The sequence below is a fragment of the Bombina bombina genome, chromosome 4 (genome assembly GCF_027579735.1).
Source record: "Bombina bombina isolate aBomBom1 chromosome 4, aBomBom1.pri, whole genome shotgun sequence".
Lineage (NCBI taxonomy): Eukaryota > Metazoa > Chordata > Amphibia > Anura > Bombinatoridae > Bombina > Bombina bombina.
Window position 1 is genome coordinate 644,166,087 of NC_069502.1, and position 16,711 is coordinate 644,182,797.

The window sequence follows — 16,711 nt, forward strand, 5'->3', positions numbered from 1 at the left end:
AGAAAAAATTTCATCAAGTAATTCAGAGATCACAAGAATATATATTAGCCTGCTACACCCTGATGCACTCAGAACCCCCTAATAAACCAAGGAGGTGTATCCTGGGCAGGTAGTACGTGGGATCTAAGAGGCTAAAAATATAAACCCTGTGAAATAGATTAACAGTTGGTCACATAGTAATAAATGCAATGTATCATAGGTTGTAGGTACAGAATATTCTTATTAGTATATCAAGGGAGACCACCTCTAGTCCTACTAAACCCTGCTGCTCCCAGCACCCCTAAGTAGAGGGTATAGCGCTGTGCAGGTACGTATATGGGATCTAAGTAGACAGGCAACTGGACTCCCTGACTATGTACATGTCGATACAAAATTGCACAGAGTTACAAGTACTTGGTTCTATGTGCTTGTTAATTTCATATGGCAGCAACATATATGCTAAGCTCAAAGAGAAAGGCTGTGGACAAGATGCAAAGCTGTTAGAGCAAAGGTATATGCAGCATGTCAGTATTGCAAGATTAGAGCAAGCATAGGCCAAAGCAAGTTTGTTAGTGCAAAGTCTTAACCAGAAATGTATGATCCCCAGCAGAGACTTGTTCCTCCAGAATTCCAGATATTCGTATTAAGAACTATGCACTGAAACCATCTCAATAACAATTGTAGCTTAAATACCAAAAGTTCCCTCAAAAGGGACGCCCATCCAGAGCGAGTATTACCAATTTTTGGTTGTATTCGAGTGTCAACATTTGTATTATCATACAACCTTGTTTGGGAAAACTTTTACTTCAAAGTATCCACGTAGTTCCATGCTTGTCTTTCTCTTTTTAGGATTCCATATGAGCAGTAATTTCCATTACCGGGACCAAACAGTGGCAAGTCTTGCGTGCATCACATGACCTGGTCGGCTTAGCCAATGCCGACGTGCGTTTCACCCGCTCGTCTCTTGATGAATTTTTTTCTATTAATTATCTCAGCTGGTTTTGCGTGTACCCCTGACCGTTCAGATTTTCGAATTAACTTAGTCATCAATGGGTTTGGATTGCATATATTTATGCCTAAGATTATTACTACATTGATTTCTTGCATAGTTTTGCCCTCCCGGTGTAGAGGAGCCACTTTTTTTCACGATTAAAAAACTATTATTGTTCTAAAGTGTTTGTGAGTTTTTTTATTAAAAGAGTGCTGAATCCCCTGTCTTTATATACCAGGATTTCTTTCCTGGAATCTCTTCTTGCTAATACATGTCATATATATATATATATATATATATATATATATATATATATATATATTTAGACATGTATATGTATCTATTTCAGTGTTAAATGAGTGTTACTGTGCTTTGTAATGTATTTTTTTATGTGTTTTGTGACACATTTTTGTATCACAAAACAATTAACCAAAGCTCTGAGGTTGCAGGAATTATTCTAGCACAAATTGTGATTTTGCTCAAGCGATGGTGTTTAATTTTAACTCGGAATACGAGCCTTAAACCTGATGAGCGCAAACATAAGGGATAAACCCCTTATTGCTTGCGCAGACATTTGTGCTCCACTCATAATCTGGCCCAATATTTTTATGCATAGCAATTCGCCATCCCCCATAAAAAAAAAAATCTGGTTGGAAATAATGCCTAGTCAAAGTATTTTACACTACACCATTTTTGTGAACAGTGTTTTTATTTCTAGTTATAAACAAGACAATACCTGCCATCTATTCAAGATGGTGCTCCCTTGAGAGTCTCTTTCTAGCCATTTATTTAAACAATTGGCTGCTATTTTGCTCATTAGAACTCCCATGTACTGAGCACAACTGCTTGTCCTTGTTAACCCATATTTATGCCTGAAAAATGCATGACATTCATTTGAGCAAAATGTCCATTACTCACATTATAGCTAATGACATACAAATACCAGTCACTAAATTTCCTCTCAAGTAACATTTAACAAAGCACCATTTGTCATGCCATTGCTTTTTGTTACTTAATTTAGTTTTTTTTTTCCATTGCACTCTCCAGGTGTATAAAACCCAAATCTATCTATCATAAACTTTATTAAATCTTAGCCACTTTGCGTCTCTCAGACTGGAGCCAGAGACTCCTTATTAACCCTTAACTCATTACTCATCCTTCGTTACTCACTGCATTTAACACTGTAATGCTAACAAGGCTATAGTATGATATATTTTCTGGGCACAATGTTTGGGACAGTCACTGCATCTCTGCTACAGAACACAATGCTCAAAAAAAGATGAAACTTCAGAAGTGCTTTACTTGATATCAATTAAACACTATTTTTTTCTGATACAAATTATGGAGTTTAAATAGAATCAAACACTGAGCCTTGGAACTCAATTGAAAATAAGGGAGTTAAACAGTGTATCATTTTATGGTGTTGTGTCACTTTGTCATTGGTTGACTGCAGAGTCCGCTGGTTCTCACATCTCTCTCATTACTAACTCACCTACCTTGTATGCCTCTGAGCCCTCTCTCTTTACCTTTATTGACAATTTCAAGCAAGCAAGTGCATGCAACCTTTCAATACTATCTGCTGCCAACCACTGATTTTACTAGACAAAATGTGCCACACACTCAGTGAGTGCATCATTACAAGGCTCATACTGACCACCAACCTGCCCTGGCAATCCACCCCCATCAACCTTAAAGGGAAATTAAACCCAATTTTTTTCTTTCATGATGCATGTGATTTAAAATATATTTTCAAATATACTTCTATTATCTATTTTTTTTTGTTCTTTTTTATTCTATGTTGAAAAGTATACCAAGGTAGGTTCAGATGCTGCTGATTGGTGGCTGCCTATATATGTTTCATGTTATTGGCTTAGCCAGTGTGTTTACTAGCTCCCAATAGTGCATTTCTGCTTCTTCAACAAAGGGTACCAAGAAAATTAAGCAAATTAGATTATAGAAGTAAATTAGAAAGTTGTTTAAAATGGTATTGTCTATCTGAATCATAAAAGAAAAATGTTGGGTTTTATATCCCTTTAATGCAGCCATGATGACATCTACAGCACTTTAGCACTGATTTTATTATGATTATTTTTGCTATTATTTATTCCCTTTGGGATAGTGTGATATTTAATGTACTGCCTGTATTTGCATTTTATATTGCCAATTGTCAAGCCTTGTTGCACTTGATTAACATGTAAGCTTAGTGAATATGGGCTAATTACAGAAATGGAATATAAAACACACCCACAGTAGATATAATGGGACAGATTACTATAAGAGCGCAAATATCGCAATCAATTCAGTATTACCGGTGAAAGCTAATGTGCAGTGGTATTACAAGTAAAATGCAATGCAAACATGACCTCGCGTTCGCATTGCATGGAAGCTTTGCACTCATGAGAGCGCGCTTTCATAGGATCTGATGGAATCTTCTCTCTGATGCCGATAAACGCAGCACAAAGCCTAGCGCAGCGAAGGGGGTGAGTCAAGCAGCGAGGGACAGCATATTTAATATATATATATATTAATATATACATATATATATATATATATATATATATATGTATGTGTTAATTTGTGTATATGCACATATTAACACATACATTTATTGTATATATCCCCATAGACTGCAATGCAAAGGCACTTTTCAGTGCTATTTTTTATTTTCTAACACCCCACATCCCCTCACTTTAACCCATTATAACTGCTTTGTGTAGTTATTGTTTTAAAAAATGACACACTTTATTTTGGAGACAATTTGGTGGACATTTTTTCACTAACCAGAGATCTGATCTCTGGCTAATGAATTCAATCTCAAAGTGCTACTGCAAGCTCCTGGTAGCATTAACCAGCAACTTGTCATGGCTGGTTATTTAACGTGCGCCTGTAATTGCACTCCACTTGTAATCTAGCCCTATACGTCTACTTATAAAAAATTCCTTTTCTACAAACTAAAAAGAATGTGCATTTGGCTTGTCAGTTGTTTGGCTGCAAAGAGGTTTGGTATCAATTTTGGTATCTAGATAGGCCATACCACTTTACACTTGCACTTATATTTAATTAGCTCTCTCTCTCTTATCATTTGCTAGACTGCTTCTGAGTAATAATAAAAAACAGACTGAAAAAAAAATGTATGGGTAAAATAAAAAGCGCTTGATGCAGAGATATTTACCAAACAAATATAATTATATTTTGGTAAAATGAAATTACATAAACTCACTTTCACAGCACACTGTAAATATGTGATATTAATTTTCTACAGATTTGCATGCTTCAAAGGATGTAATATACTGTAAGTATATTCACGGCATCTGCACTGGCCATCTGTATTTCCTTCTGCTTCACCTATCCTAAGAATAAACATTTTATTTGCTTTTTTTTACAAAATGCCAAAAAAAGACCAACTAAGGGCTAGATTATAAGTGGAGCACAAGCTCGTGGTAGCAATTTGTGCTCTCGTTGATTTAGAAAATGTACCCCAAGAAATTATGAAAATAAAAAAATGGTAGCATCTTCATTTTTTAAATAACTGCATGAAGCAGTTTTAAGGGGTTAAAGTGAGCGGATGTGGTGTGTTAAAAAAAAAACGGCACTGAAAAGTTACATTGCTGTCTACGGGGACTGTGTGTTGACTCTACATATATATATATATATATATATATATATATATATATGTATATACTTATATACATGTATATTTATGTGTTAATATGTGTATATACACATATACACATAAATATGTACAGTATCTATATATTCATATACATATATATATAACTTTGCTGCCCATCGCTGTGCAACTTACCCCCTTTGCTGCGCTAAGTTCTCTGCCGTGACTATTGGAATGAGAACAAGGCACTGACCCATTGGAGCCTATGGAAGCATGCTCATGTGAGAGCAAAACTTCTCTGCAATACATAAGTGAGGTTGCGTTCGCATTGCGCTCCACTTCAAATACTAGCGAACATTTGCGTGCACCGGTATAATTAGTGGAGCGCAAATATCACGTTTGCGAAAGTGCAATTTTGCCCTCCACTTGTAATCTGGCCATACGTTTGAGCACTATTGATTCTTATAACAAATACAATTTATCTCATTTTGCTTCAGCTCCTATTATTTTATTGGTGGGATTTTAAACTATGGTAAAAGCAGGTTGAAAGTTTTTACTATTTTTTCCCCCACTGCCAGTACGTGTCCAATTCTGGTAAAAGGGATATTCCCAAAAAAATTGTTACAGCATATCATGTTTGCATTACTGGATCCTCTAGTATATGTATTCAACCCCCACAACGAGGTTAAACATATATGAAAAACCTGCTCAGGGCCCATGAGCATTGCTGCACCGGGGCAGCCAACCATAATCAGTTACATATAGTTATTAAAGGGATATAAAACCAAGATTTTTTTCATTCATGATTCAGATAGAGTATACCATTTTAAACAACTTTCCAATTTATTTCTATTATGTAATTTGTTTTATTCTCTTTGTATCCTTTGTTGAAAAGCATACCTAGGTAGGCTTAGAAGCTGATGATTAGTGACTGCACATATAATGCTTCTTCTCTTTGGCTTTCAGCTAGGTCCCAGTAGTAAATTGCTGCTCCTTCAACAAATGATACCAAGAGAATGAAGCACAGGAGATAATAGAAGTAAATTGGAAAGTTATTTAAAATTGTATGATCTATCTAAATTAAAAATTTAGGGTTTCATGTCCGTTTAATTCATTTTGGTTTCCAACTTGGAAGCTGCAATTCTTGTGGCAAGAAATTACCTTTGTGTTTAACCCTTTTCCAGTAGTTAAAGGGACAGTCAAGTTAACATTATACTTTTGTGATTCAGATAGAGCATGCAATTTTAAACAACTTTTTAAATTACTCCTATTTTTTAATTTGCTACATTCTCTCCATATTCTTTTTTTGCCTATAGTTAGGCTCAGGAACAGAGCAGCAATGCATTACTGTGAGCTAGTTGCTGATTGTTGGCTACACATATATGCCTCTTATCATTCGCTCACCAGGTGTAATCAAGTAGCTCACAGTGGTGCACTGCTGCTCCCCCAACAAAGGATGCCAAGTAAATGAAGTAAATCTGGTAACAGAAGTAAATTGGAAAGTTGTTTAAAACTGTATGTTTTATCTGACTCTTTGGAGAAATAATCTAGGTTTCATAACCCTTTAAATACGAATTATAGAATCATTAAAGCAAAAAATACATCCTCTAAGAAATAGGGCATGTAATTTGTGCTTTAGAATTAATATCTCAGAAGGATATGCTGAAGAAGAATTCAGATACAATATGTATGAACTTTGATATGCTGTTTGAAACTATACAACCGTATGCAATACATAAAATGATAGAAACAGAAACCTGAGAAAGCAGCTAGATTCAGCAATATTTATCTTGTGTAAGTGGAACAGCATTTAATACATTTGCAGCCATCAAGTCTTAATAATAGAGTTAATGAGACATTGGAAACCTCTCTGTTTACATTCACCTTGAATGATTTGTTAATGCTAAATATTTTATCACCCTTGTGCTCAAGCTGTTTACACAATTGTGCTTTTCTACAAAAAAGCTTAAACTGATACATACATTTATTTTGTTATCAATATAACCCATATTTTTTTTTGCAATATACTATGCACCTTCAGAATATGGGGCCTATCTATCACGCTCCGTGTGGAACCTGAAGCCCTGTGTTTCTGGCGAGCCTTCAGGCTCGCCAGAAATACCAGTTATGAAGTAGCTCCATAATCTGTCCGCCTGCACTGAGGAGGCCGACAGACATTGCCGCAATTCAACCCGATCGAATTGGCTGCGAATCTGCAGGGGTGGTGTTGCACCAGCAGTTCACAAGAGCTGCTGGTTCAATGGCGAATGCGGAGAGCGTATTGCTCTCCGCATTCATTCAGCGAGGTCTGTCGGACATGATCTGCAATGTCGGATCATATCTGACAGGCCTTTCATAAATAGGCCCATATATCTTAACTCAAGACTTGACAAATCCACAGCTCCTAGAAGTTTACTACAATTTTTTTTCAATGTACGTATAACTGTAAAACATTAGCTGACAATCTCAATATCAATATGTGATTGGTTTCCTTATATTCTCACTGCGAGACAGTGTCTATACTTATCTGTAATATTGCTAGTGGTTTTCCAAAGGAATGTGTGTCATATTGCTGAAGATAGTTTACAATATGTAATAGAGCTCATTTTCCTCCAAGTGTATATTTAATCTAGAAGACAGAACAAATATTTTAGAGATTGGTCATTCTCTCTCTCTCTCTCTCTCTCTCTCTCTCTTTCTCTCTCTCTCTTCCTCACTCTATCTCTCAATCTATCTATCTATCTATCTATCTATCTATCTATCTATCTATATATCTATCTATCTATCTTCCTTTACCACTCCTTTTCTGCAACACATGATGTACACTCAATAGCTGGCTTTCTTTAAGAGGGCCAAATGTATATGGTTTTATGTTTGTGAATATAGCAAGGTTTTTTGTACTTATCTTACTAAACTATTCTATAATGTTTATGTCCTGAGCACATGGCTCATTTGAAAAATGTTTATAAAACAAGATTTCATAAATTTATGATATATTTAAAAGCCAGACAGAAATGGAGCAGCCAACAAATTTATGGGCTAGAGCAGAGCATAACCAAATAGTCAAGAATACGTTATCCTTAGTGTGACCGTGCAGAAAGAATAGCACAAAACCTGGCATGACATGTGAATAGTAATAAAGGTTTACTAGAGAATCATAATGCATCTGATATTTTTTACTTTGATTGGATAAGGAAGGGTTCGCTATTATCGCTTATATTACAAGTGGTGAGTTAAGTAAAAAATGTTGCGCTTTTGGAGACCTGAAGTGTAAAAGTGCGAAAATATGCTTAAGAAAGCCCATGTAAAATATATTTAAATAAAAAAGTATTTTACTCATATTTATACATATTAAATGTAAAATCAAGGTTTATTATCTAAAAAAAAAACAGTGATTTAAAGGGAAATGGTCTATGTTCAGGTGATAACTGGGAATTGCTTAAAGGGACATAAAACAGTATGAACTAACGTACGTTTCTAAATATATAATGCAGCCAAAGCTTACCTGCAAAATCTTTTATGTTTTAACCCCATTAACCCTTTTAATTCAGGCGTAGTTTTGTTTGCAGCAAGCTCCCACCAGGGCATTTCCTTATATAGAAGGTGCTATCCAGGCCATAGCTTCTGCAGAATGCACTTGCACTGTAGGAGGAAGTCACATGACACCTGACTAAAGCAGTGCACAGTATAATGCTAAAGCTTTCACAAAACATGTGACATTATTCCTATGGAAAAGAGCAATCCTCTTGGCAACAAACAATAGCAGTACCTGCTGTCCTTCCTCAACTCCCCCCTTACTTGTATAAGTAATTATCCACACAAGCACATTTTATTTTATTTTATATATATATATATATATATATATATATCCCAAGGTTTGGATTAGGACACTGATAAGGGGGTGAAGCAGGCTATACTTGGCAACACTAAAATGTAAGTAATTTTGCAGATTTTTGGAAATTTTATTAAAATACTTATCAGCTTTTTTTTTTTTCCACACACTTAAAGTGAAGATCCATTTTGATGAATCGGTGTCCGGTTTTTAATAAACCTATTAAAAACAAGGGCACTTTAATTCATCAAAATTGACATTTCACTGTTTTCTTCAAAAACTTACCTTTTAATCCTGGCAGCCGCTCCAGCACTTCCTCCGCCCGTCGCAAGCCATCTTCGAGGGTCCAAAATTACGAATCCGGCTTTCTCCAATCACAGCGTTGCATCTGGCCAAGATTCCCCCAGGGGGGAAGCTGTGATTGGAGTAAACCTGATTCGTCATTTCTGACGTCTGTAGAGGCTTGCGACGGTCGGAGGAATCACTGGAGTGGCATTCAGGATTAAAAGGTAAGTTTTTGCAGAAAACAGTGAAATGTAAATTTTGATGAATTAAAGTGCCCTTGTTTTAATAGGATTATTAAAAACTGGGCACTAATTCATCAAAATGGACTTTCACTTTAAAGATAGAGAGAGATAGAGAGAGAAATACATAGTTTCCATTGCTGTTGTAAACTGTAAATTGGAGGTAATGACAGTAATGGAAACAATGCCATATGTTAGATATAAGTAGAATAATCTAACAAATTAAGAGTCATGGCGTACTGGCTCTTGGTATCTATCAATTTACATCAATTTTGAGAAGCCATGAGAGTTAATCAAAAGGCACTGTGGAGTGGACAACTAAAACAACAATTATGTTGCAATAAAAATTAACCAAATATCAAAATATATTTAAAATAGAATCCAATGAAAGCTACATATGAAGTTATTTAGCTATGACTTCCAAAAAAATAAATAATGAGCTATCTTACAAAAAAGACTTCCAAAATAGAAAAATTTAAAAATGAGATGTCTTGAAAAAACTTGTTTTCTAATGTACTATATTTACAACCTATAGGGTCACCACACTTAGATAGAATGTGTGGTATATTAAGAGAACTAAAGAGAGAAATAAATATCTTATAGAAAACATAAAAGCAAGCAGACTTATCTAGGCTTCTATCATTAATTCACATTAAAATTAAAAAAAAAATTCTCTGTTCCAGAATAAAATAAACTATAATATAAGAGATGGTATGATGACGTCCTTCTCTAAAATTGATCAATGGGTAGCAATTTACTTCCAAACTTGTATTGTTAGCTGCATATCGCTCAGCAGGCCTAATCTGTTTGCAATTTAGTTACAGTTTTCTCTGCACTCTAATCCTCCATGCACCACAATATTAAGGCTTTAGTGTACAGTACTATCAAATATATTGACTGCTGCTGAAGTGTGGAGAAAGATGTATAATGAAACAGTAAGCTTTTAAAAAAAATAGTTACTTTAAAAATAGCCACTTCTACCAAACAATCAAGTGTGTATTACAACTGTCATTTTAGTACCAGGATGCTATGTGCAACACAAAACAAAATGATGGTATAAAAGGAGCTGAAAAGAATTAAGCTGTACCATTGTGTTACTACTCTTAATAACAGTTGAAGCAAAGGCTTATAGTAAGCAGCATCTAAATTTAAAAACAGATAATGTAGCCAAATATTTAACTCTAAGTATAAATAAAACAGGGATTGACAAGTGAATGTCATGTTTAGAAGCCAGTAAGTAAATTAAGGGACAAGCCAGGCTCTTCTTAGGAGTCACACAAGTGTCAGTGTTTATAAATAGATGCAGATTAACCCCAAAATGTCAGAAGCTCTTTAAATAAACTCACATCATTATTGTATTAGTAAACAAAACTCATTTGTTAAAAGTATTAATTATTATTATTTTTTTTTTCACTTTTTCAACAAAAAGTATTAATTATATTACTTTTTTGCTGTCTTTGACAGTGATTCCTTTCATTACGTGGGCATGAAGCACTGTCTGTGAGGGTTATGTCACAGGAATCCTCTGAAGGATTAAGTTGGGAATGCTAATACATTCTCTCAGTTCCTCTGGGGAGAGTGGGACACAGGGAAGGCATCACATTGTGAAACACCTTTAAAATATGCTAATACTGCTTCTAGAAATACTTTTCTTTATTTCTAAGTTTTATAAAGGTAAAAGTTAAAACACATACTCAAACTTTCATACACACACACTAATACATATACACACTAATACACGCACTCACATACACACACACACATATACACACACATACATACATACACACACACACATATGCTGACATATTCACACACATAAACCTACACAAAAACGCACATAAACATATCTGCATGCACACACACATATGCTGACATATTCACACACATAAACCTACGCAAAAACGCACATAAACATATCTGCATGCACACACACACACACACACACACATATGCGGACATATTCAAGCACATAAACCTACACAAAAACGCACATAAACATAGGATTTTCCATGCCATCCTAAGGGTGTTAAAGCCCAGCGCTGTTAGGACGGTGGGGAACGTACTAAGGGCTTTAATCAGTTAAAGATATGTAGTAAAGAAAAAAACAAGTTATTTTTGTAGATCACATAATGTATAGAAAAATAAAGTTTGTGGAAGCAAAGGAACATTGTCTCCCCTTTAATGCATTCCCAATTATCCATTTTACTTGCTGGAGTTATTTCCTTGCTTAAAAATATTTGATTTACCTTTGTTTTGTATTTGAAATAGATGGGGGGGGTTAAATCTCCACCCATACTAAACATTTCAGTATTGCAGTAATGGCTACAGAAAAGCTATGAAAACAAAAGAGATCAGAAAATATCAACCTCCCAGTGGGGGAGGGAAAGAGAGAGAGAGTCCAGCTCTTTGTGAAGATTGTTCCTGAATTAGGTCTGATATTTGCCTGAGTACACTGTCCCTTTAAGTAACCATAAAAAGAAGCAGGAAAGCAATTTGATATATCTATTCATATAACACTTTCACAGATTATCTAAAGTCGAATATAAATGTTTTTTTTTTTTTTTTTTTGAGAGTGGCAGAGGCCTGAACTGTATACCAAACAGCATAAAAGGCTTATGGAAGTGATGTATATAAAATACATTGTACCAACATTTAAAAATAATCTATAATATGAAATAGCTACATTTATGTCTCCTGGTGCCTACTAACCTGCAGAGGTGAATAGGCACATCTGCCCATTGTACCTATCAGCCAATTAGCATTAGGAGGAAGTACATCTTAACCAATAGGGTTAGCAGGAATTATTACACAACTGTTACTAATTTATTAGTTTCCATATAAGGTTAAACAGATTTTCTTTAAAAAAAAATTCAAACAAAATGAAAAATTCAACATATGAATGATTAAATAATTTTGCCCCTTTAAGAGTAATGCATTTGTTCTAGTTATATCAATTTCCTCAATGAATCCATCAATGTCTCTGTGTATAAGACTGAAAAACTGTATAGGCCAGTGGTGAGCAAGCAGAGGCCTGTTGGATGCATGTGGCCCATTTGAGCATCTGTGGCATTATCATTTCCATTAAGCTAAAATTACATTTTATATTTTTGATCCAGAGAGCAAATATGTTGTATATGATATCAAAAATTTCTTGAACTCCATATGTTTCAGCTTAATCAACTCTCTTCTACAAACACAATGGATTTTGTTCTGGGTCTGACACAAGAGTAATAAGCATACGGAGAGAAAGATGTATTAAAGGGACACTGAACCCAATTTTTTTCTTTCATGATTCAGATAGAGCATGACATTTTAATCAACTTTCTAATTTACTCCTATTATGACTTTTTCTTCGTTCTCTTGCTATCTTTATTTTAAAAGCAGGAATGTAAGTCTTAGCAGCCAGCCCATTTTAGGTTCAGCACCATGGATAGCGCTTGCTCATTTTCCAGGCTTACATTTACCTACCAATAATCAAGCATAACCCAGGTTCTCAACCAAAAATGGCCAGCTCCTATGCATCACATTCCTGCTTTTTAAATAAAGATAGCAAGAGAACAAAGAAAAATTGATAATAGGAGTAAATTAGAAAGTTGCTTAAAATTGCATGCTCTATCTGAATCACAAAAGAAGAAAACAAATGGGTTTAGTGTCCCTTTAAGATTGCAGGTGGACACAATGTAAAGTGGGGAACCTGTCCACCTGCAATTTCCAGTTATGATGCAGCATTGTGTAGCAATTAAACAGTGCACAATAGGTCTCTTGTGCAATGCTGCCCCCTGCACTAGCGCAACCAATTGCACAAGAGCAGGGCATGCCAGCCACGCCAAACAAGTGATATATCTCAACAACTCTGAGATGGCAGAGGCTACATAAGCATTTTCTACTTATTTTACTTGTGGCTGCATTCTCATTCCTGCAAGTCTGCACTGCAAAGGCTCAAAAGCTGCTAATGCAGCTCAATAAAATTTCCCTTGAGGCTATTTTAATGTCACTAATTAAAATTGTTAATTAGCCAGATATGTACATTTCTTACCCTTTAATGTGATATTCTTATGCAAAAATAAAATGCCTGAAATTTTGTAATGTTTGTACTAATGTTTCTTGACAACTATATTGTTACCAATTTGAAAAGGGTTAAACACAAAGCGGAAGTCCTGCTCAGGATACAACAAATTGCAGCCACTAATTGGGCACCACCAGTCAGCTACATGCATATGCTGCTACTAATTGGCTAATCAGTTCTGTATTTCTTAGAAGCTAAAAAGTATTGTGGCTACCAAGTGGGGTTTAATCTATATATTTAACCCCTCAGCAGTTAGCAAAGGATACTATAGAAAACATAACATGTTCTTTAAAATTATAACATTTTATTTCCTGCATCAGAAGGTCCCTTTAAATGGACATTCTGGCATAAATTAAAATGCACACAGATTAATTGCGTCTTTGGATAGAAACATATTTATATCATGTTAGTAATGAAGCAAATTGAGTCATTACCATATGCTACAAACACCTTGGTTTCTCTGAGCAACTGCTGTGTTTAAAATGCTGACTCACCGAGCATACCTAAGTATGCTCTTAAAATAGCTATAGCTTTTGCTAGAAGCATTTTTTTGTGCATTTTTGCATTTCAAAAATGCTTTTATTCGAAAATGAGGCTCACCTATGTTGATTCCAATTTTGTCTAGAATGTCCCTTTAAGTCAATAAAATAAAAAATAAAATTACTACACATACAATACAATACACATAAACACACATTCAGTGTATAAATTATAAATGTAGTTTTAACTCACTATTATGTTATAAGGATTTTAAGGTTTATTCATGCATAATTACATGAAACATAATCAAGATATTATCTGATGTTAGCTATTACTGAAAGTATTAAACGTGTTTATAAATATAATCATTAGAATATAAATGGAATGTGGTATAAAAAAGTTTGTTCTCAACAAGTATTTTTATTGGATTATGTCTCTTATACATCTTATTTAGAAAATAAACAGTCTTTCTGTCTAAATGTATTATATATCGCTAACCATCAAGGTTGCCTCTGCCTTCTCCTGTAATGAATTGAGGGCATCCGTGGCCAGAAACCATAAAGTGCAATTTAATTATTAGAATACTACACACATTGCCAGAGCTCTATAAATAGCACATTATTAATTCATGTCATAATACCTGAGAGATATTCAAATGGGTTAGAAGCCGCTGGGCTGATCAGATATGTTCCAACATTCAGCCATGTATTACTATCCTTTGGTATTTTCCCCTTTTAACCAAATAATGCTTTTAGGAACTTGGAAAAAGTGTCTACATATACATATATTATACATAATGTAACAAAACATGCTGCTTTTGGTTATTCTGTATCTCTGTCAAATAAGTTGGACCATAGCGACCGGCCCCAAGCACCTGCATGTCACATTTGCTAACAACTGTCCACAAGTTGCCTTGGATGAAAATAAATTGAACTAACTTGACCTCATGTAAAAAAAAAAAAATTATGTTAAGGGAAATATAATTTAGCTAAAATTATGCCAATTAAAGGGATACTGAAGCCAAATTTTTTCTTTTGTGATTCAGATAGAGCATGCACTTTTAAGCAACTTTGTAATTTACGCCTATTATTAATTTTTCTTTGTTCTATTGCTATCTTTATTTGAAAAAGAAGGCATCTAAGCTTTTTTTGTTTCAGAACTCTGGACAGCACTTTTTTATTGGTGGATGGATTTGTCCACCAATAAGCAAGAACAACCCAGGTTGTTCACCAAAAATGGGCCGGCATCTAAACTTACATTCTTGCATTTCAAATTAAGATACCAAGAGAATGAAGAACATTTGATAATAGGAGTAAATTAGAAAGTTGCGTAAAATTGCATGCTCTGTCTGAATCACGAAAGAAAAATGTTGGGTTCAGTGTCCCTTTAAGCACTTCCCAAACACACAATTATTATAGTATCTTGACTTAAAGGGGCATTCCAGCAAAAATTGGAATCCACATGAATACATTTCAGTTTTGAATAGAAGCATTTTAGCAATATACATATATTAGCAAAAATGCTTCTAATGAAAGCTAAAGCTGTTTCAAAATCATAATTAAGTATGCACCGTGCACCAGCATTTTAAAATCAGTACTTGCTCAGAGAACCTAAGGTGCTTGTACCATCTGGGAATGATTCAATTTGATAATTGCTGACATAATACAAGCCCCACTGGTGCTCTGAGCAGCTGCAGTATTTAAAATGCTGGTGCACTGAGATTATCTAGCCATGCTTCACATGCAAAATGTTAACATTAAAACAGTGATACCTTTTACTAGAAGCAGTTTTTGCCAGTACATGTATATTGTAAATATGTTTCCATTTAAATATGTAATTCATCTATGTGCATTTATATTTTGACCAGAAAGTCCCTTTAAGCTTATTAAGTAAAATAATAGGTGATGGAGAGACAGCTTGTGAATCACATGACTTCTTTGTGGCACAATATACTGTAGCAATGGAGGAGAAAATACCCTCACTTTGCTATATTTTTTCTCTAAAAAGAATTCCTCACCTGTATTGAGTGACACAGCACCCTCCAGTCAGCTGGATGTCAGTAGCCTGATGAATGAGGAGTTTCTATCCCACCACACACGTGTTTCCTTCTGACATAGCATCCAGCAAGTGGTTGCCAAGGCTGTTTCCAGACTGTTATTTCAGCGAAAGCTTCTGACTTGAAATCTTGCATAAGAGCATTGATTCTCTATGTTACAATCCCACTTCAGGCAGAAGTCAGCAGTAAAGCCTCCACATTGCATTGCACAGCAAGAGTTAAACCTCTTAATGGCCCCCAAGAACTGAGAAAGGAAACCAGTCCCCTGAGCATATCAATTCCAAGACAGATATAAAACAAATCCTTAGGGAGAGAAGACAGGAAATTAGTTATATATAGATATCACAAAGAGATAAACACTCCTATAGATATTAAAATTGAGACATTCACACATTCCCCATAATAATAAAGGATAACTTTCAATTATGAGCACCACACTATAACACTTTTAGCTGGGTATAACTTTAGGCTGCATTTATAAGAAACACATTATTACATAAAGTTTATATATGACCACTTGCATTGCGCTTATATTTTGTATTTCTTCAATAAACTATACATATAACAGATTAAAATAGTTCATAAAAAAAGGCAACTTACCACCAGCATGAGTTCTCATCTAAGTTTTAAGGGGGCTGAGTACATCATGCAGAATGAGATGCCAGCAGTTGTAGAAAACGCCCAGGTCTGTTCAGTCTTTTATTAAGTTATTGTATGTCTAGATCCCAGGCAGATAGAGTGTGCCATAATATGACATTGCTTCTTTGTCCTCCACGCATACTATGCTCTCCCTTCTGCTCATCCCTGCTACTGAACATAGCTATCTCTGGGAAGAGGGCGTAAGGGTGGAGAGGAACTGATAGGAGGAGCAGCAGTATAGGAGGGGAGAAAGCACCCTTACCATGATAAGATTCACTGCTTCTGCATAGGAAAAAAAATAAATAAAAAAACAGCTGTGGGGACTAACATGCGGCTGGAAATGGAATTGCTTAGTACCATGATATGATCAAATTACATAATCACTGTCAATCTAAAAATCATTCATGTTCATTCAGAACTTTAGTTTATGTAATGCTCTGTAAGCAATACAGTTTTTAAATCAACATAATACATACAATATTAGCCTGTTGATCTTAGGTTTAAAATGTTCCAACTCCTTTTCAGTTAACC

The 16,711-nt window shown here is 35.0% G+C and overlaps 1 protein-coding gene across 2 annotated transcripts in view; it reads right to left on the bottom strand.

The window, feature by feature from the left end:
• TMEM200A (transmembrane protein 200A) overlaps window positions 1-16,298 on the bottom strand; it is a 359,336-nt gene extending 343,038 nt beyond the window's left edge. For both annotated transcript variants that reach the window (XR_008402042.1, XM_053710687.1), the window contains exons 1-2: window positions 16,142-16,298; window positions 15,503-15,844 (exon numbers count right to left, since the gene is read on the bottom strand). The gene's annotated coding sequence lies outside the window, so the exon portion shown is untranslated. The remainder of the gene's footprint in view (window positions 1-15,502; window positions 15,845-16,141) is intronic.
• Between the last annotated feature and the right edge of the window lie 413 nt (window positions 16,299-16,711).